We start from the raw sequence: 14174 nt of genomic DNA on the forward strand, positions 1-14174 counted from the left end.
AACTATTCCTAGCTCAGAGAGCAACAGCTACAGCAGAGAGCCAGCCAGCAGTCAGCTGCAGTATCATTTTGCACATCTCTCAGTCGGTGGACAGGGGGGACACCGGACGGACACCAGTGGACCCTAGAGCCAGAGACAGACCAAGACCACGACCAAGACCAAGAGCCATTGCATCTGTATCTGTATCTGTGTCCGTCCTACCCCCCCTTGGACCTGGCTTCGACTATATTATTATTGTTATGATTATGTCTGGCAGCCGCGACAGCAACGACGTGGGATTTATTTCATAGCTGAATGGAATTTATGGCAACTGTCGTCGTGATCTTGCTGGGGTAATGGAGAAATTAAAAATTGATTATGACAAAACCTGCACAAATGTTAATTATTTAGACTTGCCAGTCTGAGTCTAAGCCATTCACCTTAGCTCCCGCCTGTCCGTCTGTTTGTATTTCTGCTGTTCCCCAATTTTAGTACTACCAATGGCCATACGAGTGAGTACTCACTCTCTGGCTGGCATTTCCTTATGCATTTCCATTGCTTATTAACCATACTCGTAAGTCCTTATGGCTAAGCTGAAAGTGTCTGTCTGTGTGTCGGTTTTGGCCAAAATGGTTATGGCAAGATTTCGGCGTTGCGCAATCCGCAGATACTCATTTTGAGTATCGGGTTAAAAATGAACAAACAGAGAGAAACGAACCTTTTTAAAAAATCTAAATAAATATGAAATTTTAACAACATAACATTCAATCTATTAAAGCCAATAAAAACGACCTAGAATTCTACTTAAACAATGAAAACTTCGACTTTGCCATTCTGGCTGAAGTTTTCTCTCACGATCTCCGTTTTAGGAAACTAGCCAACTTCAATATGTTAGAAAAACATAGAGAGGACGGTTATGGAGGAGTGGCGATTGCCTACAAAACAGACTTAAGAGTTAAAAGACTGATATATGAGACAGAGCAAGATATAATTATAGCAAGGACCATCAACAACAAAGATAAATGTTAGGTATTATATTAATATCTATATACGGTCACACCATCCAAGGGATATAGAATAAAAGAGAATCTTGAAGACAACGCGTGCTTAAGTCTGAGTGTCAATACACTACATAATTGGCGACGAAGATAAAATAAAACGTATTAATATACATACACATGTTAAAAGTGCATATAATATATGAATAGCAACATGACGAAAAATGAAGCACCAACATTCTATCAAATGGCAACAATTGCTGAGTTTTCGCCACACCAAGAAACGTTCTGCATTTGGAAGGAAAAATTCGACATACATTTGTGCGAATTGAATGTGAAAGAGGAAAACACAAAAAAGGCAGTTTTGTTGAAGTCGATCGGTACAGCGGCTTACACTGTACTACATAGTTTGTGCAATCCGGTATCACCCGTATCAAAAGCATACAAAGAATTATGTGAAATTTTAAAAACACACTACACACCACCTACACTCATATTCAGAGAAAGAAAAAAATTTCACATGTCCACAAAAAGTGAAGATGAGACTGTAGCGGAGTGGTATGCTCGAGTTAAACAATTGGCATTGGAATGCAAATTTGGCTCAAATCTGGAAGCGTTTGTATTAAACCAATTTGTGATGAGCCTTCCCAACCCTATATATGAAAGAATATGTGAAGAAGACGAAAATCTAACTCTGGCTGATGCACTCAAGAAGGCGATGATCATGGAGACGAAGATCAGCACAAGGAAGACAGAACACAACGTCAACTACATGCATCAAAAGAACGGGACTAGTCAATGGCAGAGGCAAAGAGGCGAGAACAGAGATCAAGCAAAGAGCAACGGCAGAAGTCATTTCAAGGGCAACCGAAACGTGAGTTACAGAGGCGGCAGAAGCGACGGTGACGGCGACGGCGAAAACGACTGCGACGCTGGCAGAGAAAAGAAGCAGCAGCCATGCACACACTGTGGCTGGCGAAATCATAACTCAAACAATTGCAAGTATAAGGCATGCAAATGTCACAGCTGTGGAAAAATAGGTCACTTGGCGAGCATTTGTAAAAATAAATCAAAAAAATCCGTAAATTATGTATCTCAAACAAAACATGACACCTATTCTGATAATAATTTTGATAATGATAATTATAACTTTTCTATCTATAGCGTTGATACAACCTCAACTAATGGAGTATATTATTTACCTGTAAAAATTGATGGAAACATAACGAAAATTGCTTGCGACACTGGTGCACCGTGCACATTGGTTCCAAAAACATTTTACGAAAGCTTAAATACCAGCAGACCACTTAGAAAATGTCTAGTTCCATATGTAGATTACAATGGAGATTCAATCAAAGTTATTGGTGAGTACGATGCAACGATCGAATATCGAGGTCTAAAAAAACAAATTGTTGTTGTTGTAACCAATGCAGTGAGTCCACCTTTGCTAGGTAGAACATTTTTGAGAGCTTTTAATTTTGAGTTAATACAGGTGAACAATGTGTACGTAAATGAACCAAATTCTGTAATTACAGAACAGATTAAATCGGAGTTTGCTGAAGTTTTTGAGCCTCGTTTAGGTTCATATACTACGAATACGATATCGTTACTATTAAAAGAAGATGCAAAACCAATATTTTTCAAGCCTAGGTCAGTACCATTAGCATGGAAAGAAAAGATTGAAGTGCAGTTACGAAAATTCATAGATGATGGAATTTTAGAGCAAGTTGTTAGTTCTGAATGGGCAACACCTTTGGTACCGATTTTAAAACCAAACGGTGACATACGAATTTGTGGTGACTATAAGGTTACATTAAACCGGTCTTTAGTCGACGTAAAGTATCCACTACCTCGAATAGACGACATTTTTGCAGCGCTTGAAGGGGGTACACTGTATTCAAAACTTGACCTGTCAAATGCTTACAATCAGCTAAATTTAGATGAGCAATCTCAAAATTGGTGTACTTGGAGCACACATATTGGACTATTGAAAGTTAAACGCTTACCATTTGGTATAAAAACTGCAGCAGCTATTTTTCAAAAAACAATGGAAGGGTTGTTTCAGGGTATGCGAGGAGTTGTGGTTTATCAAGATGACATAACAGTTACAGGACGAGATCTTCAAGAACATATTTCAAACCTAAAAGCTGTACTTAGAAAACTGAAATCAGTTGGACTTAAATTAAATGACAAGAAATGTGAGTTCTTTAAATCCAAAATTTGTTACCTAGGATTTTCAATTGACAGGATAGGACTGAGCAAAAACAATGATAGAGTTGCGAGTGTATTGTTTGCACCGGCTCCGGAAAACGTATCACAGCTTAGAGCTTTCATAGGCATGGTAAATTATTATTCAAAGTTTATCAATAATTTCGTTCAGATAATGAGTCCTTTATATGCATTATTAAAGAAAAATACAAAATTTAATTGGACACGCGAATGTCAGAGTGCATATGAAGAGGTAAAGAAAGAAGTAACTTCTGAACAAGTTTTAGTTCACTACAACCCAGATCAACCGTTAGTATTAACGACTGATGCTAGCAGTCATGCAGTTTCAGGTGTTTTATCACATAAATGCAATGAAGATATCAAACCAATAGCATTTGTATCAAGAGCATTATCCAAAAGCGAGCATAATTACAGTACAATCGAGAAAGAGGCCCTGGCTATAGTGTTCTGTGTGAGTAAATTAAGACAGTATCTTTTAGGAAACAAGTTCATCCTTCGAACAGATCACAAACCATTACTAAGCATATTTGGAGACCTGAAAGGACTTCCATTGATGGCCTCTGCACGAATGCAAAGATGGGCACTGACTTTGTCAGGTTTTCAATATACAGTTGAACACATAAAGGGGACCTTAAATATAGCAGATGGACTCTCAAGAATGCCTCAATGGGAAACGGCTGTACCAAACGAAGACTATAATTACATACATTTTATACAGTCCGAAAAGGTGTTCAAAATTAGCTTCAAAGAAATAGCTCGTGAAACACGACGTGACCCAATATTATCAAAAGTTTGTGAGGCAATTAACACTGGTTCGAAGACAAGATTAAAAGGCAGCGAGTTTTCTGCCTACATCTCTAAAACAAATGAACTTTCAGTGGAATATGATTGTATCTTATGGGGACACAGAGTAGTAATTCCAACCAAACTGAGACAAGCTATTTTAGCAGAATTTCATGCATCGCATTTGGGAATAGTAAAAACCAAAATGTTAGCACGTTCTTATGTGTGGTGGCCTTGCATGGATTCTGAAATTGAGAAATTAATTCGAGATTGTATTCCTTGTCAGGAACTACAATCAAGTCCAGAAAAGAGTCTGTTAATACCGTGGAAATCCACAGGAAAGGCTTGGAGTCGAGTACACATAGACTTTGCAGGACCAATTAGAGGTTTTCATTTATTGGTTATTATAGATTCTTATACAAAATGGGCAGAAGTATTCAAAACGAAGGAAATAACTTCATTGTTTACTATCAACAAGCTTAGAGAAGTATTTTGTCGATATGGTTTACCAGACGTGTTAGTTAGTGACAATGGACGACAGTTTACTTCTGATGATTTTAAAACGTTTATGAAAAACAATGGTGTTAATCACATTTTTACTGCTCCAGGACATCCAGCGACTAATGGTCAAGCAGAAAATTTTGTAAAGACTGTTAAGAAATCACTATATGCAAACATAAAGGCTAATGAAAGACAAGATTTTAATACAATTTTAAATAGATTTTTGATCGATTACCGAAATACGATTCATTGTACTACGGGCGAATCTCCTGCTAAATTATTTTTTGGTCGTACACTAAAAACAAGATTTTCGTTGTTAAAACCACCTACGGTCGAAAGCATAATAAATAAAAAACAGACTGAGGGTGTTGTAAATCACAAAGGTAGACGAAGCACAGAATTTTTAAAGGGTCAAAAAGTTATGGTTAGGGACTACAAAAATCCTAACAAAGCAAGCTGGACTCAGGCAACTGTAAAACAACAACTGGGCCCGCGTTCGTATTGTTGTATTTTGGCGAACAATAACAGAGAAATAAAACGTCACCTGGATCAAATTAGAAACCAAAGCACTAACAATCATACATCGCCTAATGCGAAAACACCTGATGTCGAAAGCAATTGTTCAGTAGATGACAATTCCAAAACCAACAATGAACAAATAGTTTCTCAACCAACACCCACCAGGAGAGAGTTGAGACCACGTGAGGCAGGGAAGGTAGTAAAGCGTATTTAACAATAAAATAATATAAAGAAAGGAATTATGAAATCAAATTATGTACAAATTAAACACTGAAACAAATACTAAACAGATTAAGAAGAAAGAAAAATACGAAATCACATAAATTTTATATACGCTAATTAGATTAAGTACACAAATCAAATTGTTATAAGAAAATAGATTTGTAAATGACATGTATATTAAACATCTAAGGAGAGGCGTGGTAGGTATTATATTAATATCTATATACGGTCACACCATCCAAGGGATATAGAATAAAAGAGAATCTTGAAGATAACGCGTGCTTAAGTCTGAGTGTCAATACACTACAATAAATTTTTTATCACCTCAGTATATTTTGAACCTTTGTTGTCTCTTGCATCCTTCAAGCAAGCGATTGACAATCTCCTTGAATATTTAGATGCATTCGGAAAAGTCATAATTGCAGGAGATTTTAACGCAAGACATACCTTTTCTGGAGACAGAACCAACAGTGGAAAGGGAACTTTTCTCATGCAAGCTATGTCAAATGCTGGCTATAGTCTAGCAAATGACTACAGTCTCACATTCAGAAGACACATCGACTCAACATCAGGGTCTGTGCTCGATTTAACTTTCACAAAGGGTATTTATATAGAGAATTGGAAATGTGAAAAGTTTTACCTAGGAGGCAGCCACCATCACCCAATAACCTTTGAAACAGCAGGATATCAACACAAACTCAAAACTTTCCTTGCCAAAAACAGGCTACTGAAAAAGCTAAGCCAGTTTGAGGCCGACAAAGATATGGATAATTTAGCGAAGAACATCAAACAGGAAATAAAAGCACCTACTTATGAAATCAAAAACAAATGTCCAAAATTATGGTGGGACGAGAATTTAGCCAAATTATTCAGGGAGTTTGCAGAGTCGCAGAAGAAGGCAGCTTCAGAACCCTCCTTTCAAAATTATTGTTCTGCTGTTAACCTCAAGGTTTACTAGAGCCATTACGGGACACTGGCAGATCGGCACTCACGCCTCTAGACTGTCAATCGCTCATAACGACTTCTGCAGGAGTTGTCGCGACGAGGAGGAGGAGGAATCGGTCCCCCACTTCTTCTGCCACTGCCCAGCCCTTGGAAATCGTCGTCTTCGTATTCTCGGGGCCGCTTTCCTCCCGGACATTTCGGACCTGTCCGTAATCAAACCAGGGACCTTGTCCAAATACATCCAAGCCACCGGATGGGGCTGCCCTTAACCTGCAGTAGTATGCTCTCACGGTTCGGGCAACGCGAAGGGGCACATGCCCATGCGGCAACACAACGGACCTTTTATAGGTCCAAGTGAGCTTGGGGGCGGGAGGCTCTTATCCCCCCCCCCCTCCCGGCTACCGCCTTAACCTAACCTAACCTAACCTCAAGGTTAAATGGAAAAAATCTGTTAAAATTGCCAAAAGAACTAGCTATGCCAGGAAGTTAACAGAGTTAAATGTAAAATCGAACTCAAGAGAAGCCTGGAGATTCCTCAGAAATCTAAAAAACTGTCAAGAGGACACCCCAGAAATTTTCGAGCCTGACAAAGCTGGGCCATACCTGGAATTCCTGGAAGTCCGTTCTCCGCACACCGAAAGCAGTCGCCCCGCAGGACCATTGATTTCTCGAAGATAAAATTCTTAGATGCCAGAACGGGGCTATGGGACACCCCAACGACACCCACCGACGAGGGGGATTCATGCTCGATGATCAAGCACAATCGTCGTCCGCGGCTGAAGATCGGGCCGGTCAGATCGAAGAAGTGATATGGGATTCCGCTGTGCGGTCGAACCGGCCTGATCATGGGCATGCCCTGTCCCTCGTCCAAGGAGACACAGCTGCGGCAGGAGCAGCTCTACCAGCAACCTGAATATCAGGATCAGCACGCACTCATGCTCCAGTCGCAGCTGCGCCAGCAGGAGGACTTTTATGACAAACAGACCATGCCCAGGACACTGCGGTTCGTACTCGGAACAGAGCCGTACGGGGTGCCCTCGAAAAAGCAGTTCCAGCGTGTGCAGAAGGGCCAGCGGTATTGCGGCAACTTTTACTACAACTAAATTCAAGGCTACTGAGCTGCAACTCAATAAATATTTGGCAATCGAAGGCTGTACTTGAGTGGAAGAACTTTCAGGTATAGGGGGGATAGATGCTTGCCAGAATTAATTTAACAGCTTAATAGATCAAACCGTATTACGGATCTGCGGTCGGTCAGATGGTTTTTCAAACTGCTTGCCTGACTGCTTTTCCTATTGCTTGTCATAGTAGGTTTCTATTAACTGCTTGCCAGAAGGGGGGGAGCAGGCCTCTGCACGCAGACACAATTAAAATCGGTGGAAACGAGGGGCGGTGCAGCCAACACAGACACAGACCAAAAGGCGAAAACAGCGAAACAGCGCAATGGAAACGAGCAAATAATGAAGTGGATAAACTTTGCTGAAACATTGAGTTTTCGAACCGAAATCCAAATACAAAATTGAACAGTGGGAGGAGACAGAGAGAGGGCGACTGTAAGCCATGAGAATAGCGCAGAAGTAACGGAAAAGCAGTGGAATGAGGGGGAATACTATTTTCCTGTATTATTCAAAGGTATCATGGCATCGTGAGGCGCGCAAAAGTGACAAAAATACAAAAGAAAATGAAAAGAAAACACCGCAAAAATGACTCCTTGAGTTTTCCCCATTTCGCCCGACCCCGAAATAAATTAAAATATAATTAAAAACGAGGGGGAACGTTGTGAGTTGCTGCGGACACCGCAACTCTACAGTTATACCCGATACTAAGTCAGTATGGCTCTCCTCCGGCAGACGCCGCTAATATTAAACGACACGACAAAGTTTTCCCCATTTCGCCCGACACCGAAATAAATTAAAATATAATTAAAAACGAGGGGGAACGTTGTGAGTTGCTGCGGACACCGCAACTCTACAGTTATACCCGATACTAAGTCAGTATGGCTCTCCTCCGGCAGACGCCGCTAATATTAAACGACACGACAAAGAGTGCGTGCGAGAGAGACAGAAAATCAGTCTGAGCGTGACGTCGGGCGCTGCGTAGCCACTGCAAATTGATTTGTTCCTATTGGCTATAAAAATGATCTGATCTGATCCAGATTCAGCAATCTGATAGATATGGTCATTATCTATGATTCTGCGTTTTTAGTTTTCTCGAATGTGCAATATTGTGGATGCAACAGATTTTCGTTCTTTGTGTGGGCGGAAGGGGGTGGGGTGAAATTTTGGGATACATGTTTTATAGTAAGATCTAACAGGAGTGCGGATACCAAATTTGGTTACTCTAGCCTTAATAGTCTCTGAGATTTTTGAATATCCCCAGATTTTCGTCCTTTGCGGGGGCGGAAAGGGGTGTGGCGAAATTTTGAAACAAACTCGTCTCGGTCCGATATATTAGGAGTTTGGATACCAAATTTGGTTGCTCTAGCTTTTGTAGTCTCTGAGATCTAGGCGCTAATGTTTTACTCTAAGCAAAGCCGCCTATGCTACGTGTGTGTTAGAGAGAGACAGGGCGAGAAAAAATGAAATTGTTTTCTTGATGCTGGCTATAATAATAATACGATCCAATTCAGATTCTGCAGTCTTAAAGATATGGTCATTCTCTACAACTCTACGTTTTTGGTTTTCTCATATCCTTAAAATTGTGGATGCCACAGATTTTCGTTCTTTGTGGGAGCGGAAGTGGGCGGGGCGAAGTTTTGAAATATTTTTGTAGCAGAGACATATCACAGAAGTGTGGATCCAAAACATCGTTGCTCTAGCTCTTATAGTCTTTGAGCACTAGGCGCTGAAGGGGACGGACAGACGGACGGACGGACAGACGGACAGACAAACATGGCTCAATCGACTCGGCTATTGATGCTGATCAAGAATATATATACTTTATGGGGTCGGAAACGATTCCTTCTGGACGTTACACACATCCACTTTTACCACAAATCTAATATACCCCAATACTCATTTTGAGTATCGGGTATAAAAAGAAACCTCGTGCTAGTGGGCGAATAAAGCCAGAACGAATGCCAAAAGCGATAAAAATAATAATAATAACAAAGCCGCCTTAACAATAAAATGTAGTTTACCTTGAGAATAATCATCACACAAACAAAGATACAGTCGCACACTCGCACTGACACTCACTCCGAGACAAAGTAGAGAGCTCCCCCCATATATAACTATTTAAAATAAGTTGATATTTTATAAGGCAGCACAGCAGCAACTATTCCTAGCTCAAAAAGCGACAGCTACAGCAGAGAGCCAGCCAGCAGTCAGCTGCAGTATCATTTTGCACATCTCTCAGTCGGTGGACAGGGGGGACACCGGACGGACACCAGTGGACCCTTGAGCCAGAGACAGACCAAGACCACGACCAAGACCAAGAGCCATTGCATCTGTATCTGTATCTGTGTCCGTCCTACCGCCCCTTGGACCTGGCTTCGACTATATTATTATTGTTATGATTATGTCTGGCAGCAGCGACAGCAACGACGTGGGATTTATTTCATAGCTGAATGGAATTTATGGCAACTGTCGTCGTGATCTTGCTGGGGTAATGGAGAAATTAAAAATTGATTATGACAAAACCTGCACAAATGTTAATTATTTAGACTTGCCAGTCTGAGTCTAAGCCATTCACCTCAGCTCCCGCCTGTCCGTCTGTTTGTATTTCTGCTGTTCCCCAATTTTAGTACTACCAATGGCCATACGAGTGAGTACTCACTCTCTGGCTGGCATTTCCTTATGCATTTCCATTGCTTATTAACCATACTCGTAAGTCCTTATGGCTAAGCTGAAAGTGTCTGTCTGTGTGTCGGTTTTGGCCAAAATGGTTATGGCGAGATTTCGGCGTTGCGCAATCCGCAGATACTCATTTTGAGTATCGGGTATAAAAATGAACAAACAGAGAGAAACGAACCTTTTTAAAAAATCTAAATAAATATGAAATTTTAAAAACATAACATTCAATCTATTAAAGCCAATAAAAACGACCTAGAATTCTACTTAAACAATGAAAACTTCGACTTTGCCATTCTGGCTGAAGTTTATTCTCACGATCTCCGTTTTAGAAAACTAGCCAACTTCAATATGTTAGAAAAACATAGAGAGGACGGTTATGGAGGAGTGGCGATTGCCTACAAAAAAGACTTAAGAGTTAAAAGACTAATATATGAGACAGAGCAAGATATAATTATAGCAAGGACCATCAACAACAAAGATAAATTTTTTATCACCTCAGTATATTTTGAACCTTTGTTGTCTCTTGCATCCTTCAAGCAAGCGATTGACAATCTCCTTGAATATTTAGATGCATTCGGAAAAGTCATAATTGCAGGAGATTTTAACGCAAGACATACCTTTTCTGGAGACAGAACCAACAGTGGAAAGGGAACTTTTCTCATGCAAGCTATGTCAAATGCTGGCTATAGTCTAGCAAATGACTACAGTCTCACATTCAGAAGACACATCGACTCAACATCAGGGTCTGTGCTCGATTTAACTTTCACAAAGGGTATTTATATAGAGAATTGGAAATGTGAAAAGTTTTACCTAGGAGGCAGCCACCATCACCCAATAACCTTTGAAACAGCAGGATATCAACACAAACTCAAAACTTTCCTTGCCAAAAACAGGCTACTGAAAAAGCTAAGCCAGTTTGAGGCCGACAAAGATATGGATAATTTAGCGAAGAACATCAAACAGGAAATAAAAGCAGCTACTTATGAAATCAAAAACAAATGTCCAAAATTATGGTGGGACGAGAATTTAGCCAAATTATTCAGGGAGTTTGCAGAGTCGCAGAAGAAGGCAGCTTCAGAACCCTCCTTTCAAAATTATTGTTCTGCTGTTAACCTCAAGGTTAAATGGAAAAAATCTGTTAAAATTGCCAAAAGAACTAGCTATGCCAGGAAGTTAACAGAGTTAAATGTAAAATCGAACTCAAGAGAAGCCTGGAGATTCCTCAGAAATCTAAAAAACTGTCAAGAGGACACCCCAGAAATTTTCGACCCTGACAAAGCTGGGCCATACCTGGAATTCCTTAACGAACAAATAACCTCAGAAGCAAAGGATGTAGACGAAGAAATGTACTCAACCAAGAACAATAAAAATCCTTTCTTTTCCTTGGAAGAGTTAGAGGCTGTGTTAGTCAGAAACAGAAAAACGGCAGGAGGAATAGATCACATCACATACGAGATGCTGAGTGCTCTTAACACTAGTATAAAGACAGAACTTGTACATTTTTACAACCGTCGAGTGGCTATGTGCCGGCTATGCTACTTGTGTGTTAGAGAGAGACAGGGCGAGAAAAAATGAAATTGTTTTCTTGATGCTGGCTATAATAATAATACGATCTTTTTCAAATTGTGCAGTCTCAAAGATATGATCATTCTCTACGATTCTGCGTTTTTGTTTTTTTCATATCTTTAAAATTGTGGATGCCACAGCATTTCGTCCTTTGTGGGGGCGGAAGTGGGCGGGGCGAAGTTTTGAAATATTTTTGTAGCAGTGACATATCACAGAAGTCTGGATCCAAAACATCGTTGCTCTAGCTCTTATAGTCTTTGAGCACTAGGCGCTAATAGGGACGGACAGACGGACAGACGGACGGACGGACAGACGGACAGACAGACATGGCTCAATCGACTCGGCTATTGATGCTGATCAAGAATATATATACTTTAGGGGGTCGGAAACGATTCCTTCTGGACGTTACACACATCCACTTTTACCACAAATCTAATATACCCCAATACTCATTTTGAGTATCGGGTATAAAAACAAGTCTGCAGTGATGTGCATTAATGATGTCATCAATGTGGTAGCGGCAAAGAAAAAGATCAAGGAACACGTTACTCTTGTGGTTGTTGACCTCAACAATGCCTACAATTGTGTCAACCTGAAATTCCTAAAAAGACTAATGGAAAATGAGTGTTTTCCTAAAACATACATTGACTGGATCATGATGCAATTATACAAGGTGGTCTCGTCGGGAGCCGAAGTTCGTTCGTGTTGTCCCTTATCGTCAGTGCATGCTTGCTTGTTGATGATGAAGGTTGTTCCCGGACGAATTTTTTGATATATTCTTAACCCTTATGTCCCGACAACAACAAAATTATAAAAAGCATATAAAAACGAGGGGGAACGTTGTGAGTTGCTGCGGACACCGCAACTCTACAGTTATACCCTATACTAAGTCAGTATGGCTCTCCTCCGGCAGACGCCGCTAATATTAAACGACACGACAAAGAGTGCGTGCGAGAGAGACAGAAAATCAGTCTGAGCGTGACGTCGGGCGCTGCGTAGCCACTGCAAATTGATTTGTTCCTATTGGCTATAAAAATGATCTGATCTGATCCAGATTCAGCAATCTGATAGATATGGTCATTATCTATGATTCTGCGTTTTTAGTTTTCTCGAATGTGCAATAGTGTGGATGAAACAGATTTTCGTTCTTTGTGGGGGCGGAAGGGGGTTGGGCGAAATTATGAGATATACGTTTTATAGTGAGATCTAACAGAAGTGCGGATACCAAATTTGGTTACTCTAGCCTTAATAGTCTCTGAGATTTGTGGATGCCCCAGATTTTCGTCCATTGCGGGGGCGGAAGGGGGTGTGGCGAAATTTGGACACGAAACGGTCAAGGTCAGATATCAATGAATCGTATTTCGGTAATCGATCAAAAATCTATTTAAAATTGTATTAAAATCTTGTCTTTAATTATCCTTTATGTTTGCATATAGTGATTTCTTAACAGTCTTTACAAAATTTTCTGCTTGACCATTAGTCGCTGGATGTCCTGGAGCAGTAAAAATGTTATTAACACCATTGTTTTTCATAAACGTTTTAAATTCATCAGAAGTAAACTGTCGTCCATTGTCACTAACTAACACGTCTGGTAAACCATATCGACAAAATACTTCTCTAAGCTTGTTGATAGTAAACAATGAAGTTATTTCCTTCGTTTTGAATCCTTCTGCCCATTTTGTATAAGAATCTATAATAACCAATAAATGAAAACCTCTAATTGGTCCTGCAAAGTCTATGTGTACTCGACTCCAAGCCTTTCCTGTGGATTTCCACGGTATTAACAGACTCTTTTCTGGACTTGATTGTAGTTCCTGACAAGGAATACAATCTCGAATTAATTTCTCAATTTCAGAATCCATGAAGGCCACCACACATAAGAACGTGCTAACATTTTGGTTTTTACTATTCCCAAATGCGATGCATGAAATTCTGCTAAAATAGCTTGTCTCAGTTTGGTTGGAATTACTACTCTGTGTCCCCATAAGATACAATCATATTCCACTGAAAGTTCATTTGTTTTAGAGATGTAGGCAGAAAACTCGCTGCCTTTTAATCTTGTCTTCGAACCAGTGTTAATTGCCTCACAAACTTTTGATAATATTGGGTCACGTCGTGTTTCACGAGCTATTTCTTTGAAGCTAATTTTGAACACCTTTTCGGACTGTATAAAATGTATGTAATTATAGTCTTCGTTTGGTACAGCCGTTTCCCATTGAGGCATTCTTGAGAGTCCATCTGCTATATTTAAGGTCCCCTTTATGTGTTCAACTGTATATTGAAAACCTGACAAAGTCAGTGCCCATCTTTGCATTCGTGCAGAGGCCATCAATGGAAGTCCTTTCAGGTCTCCAAATATGCTTAGTAATGGTTTGTGATCTGTTCGAAGGATGAACTTGTTTCCTAAAAGATACTGTCTTAATTTACTCACACAGAACACTATAGCCAGGGCCTCTTTCTCGATTGTACTGTAATTATGCTCGCTTTTGGATAATGCTCTTGATACAAATGCTATTGGTTTGATATCTTCATTGCATTTATGTGATAAAACACCTGAAACTGCATGACTGCTAGCATCAGTCGTTAATACTAACGGTTGATCTGGGTTGTAGTGAACTAAAACTTGTTCAGAAGTTAC

The sequence above is a fragment of the Drosophila miranda genome (assembly GCF_003369915.1).
Source record: "Drosophila miranda strain MSH22 chromosome Y unlocalized genomic scaffold, D.miranda_PacBio2.1 Contig_Y2_pilon, whole genome shotgun sequence".
Lineage (NCBI taxonomy): Eukaryota > Metazoa > Arthropoda > Insecta > Diptera > Drosophilidae > Drosophila > Drosophila miranda.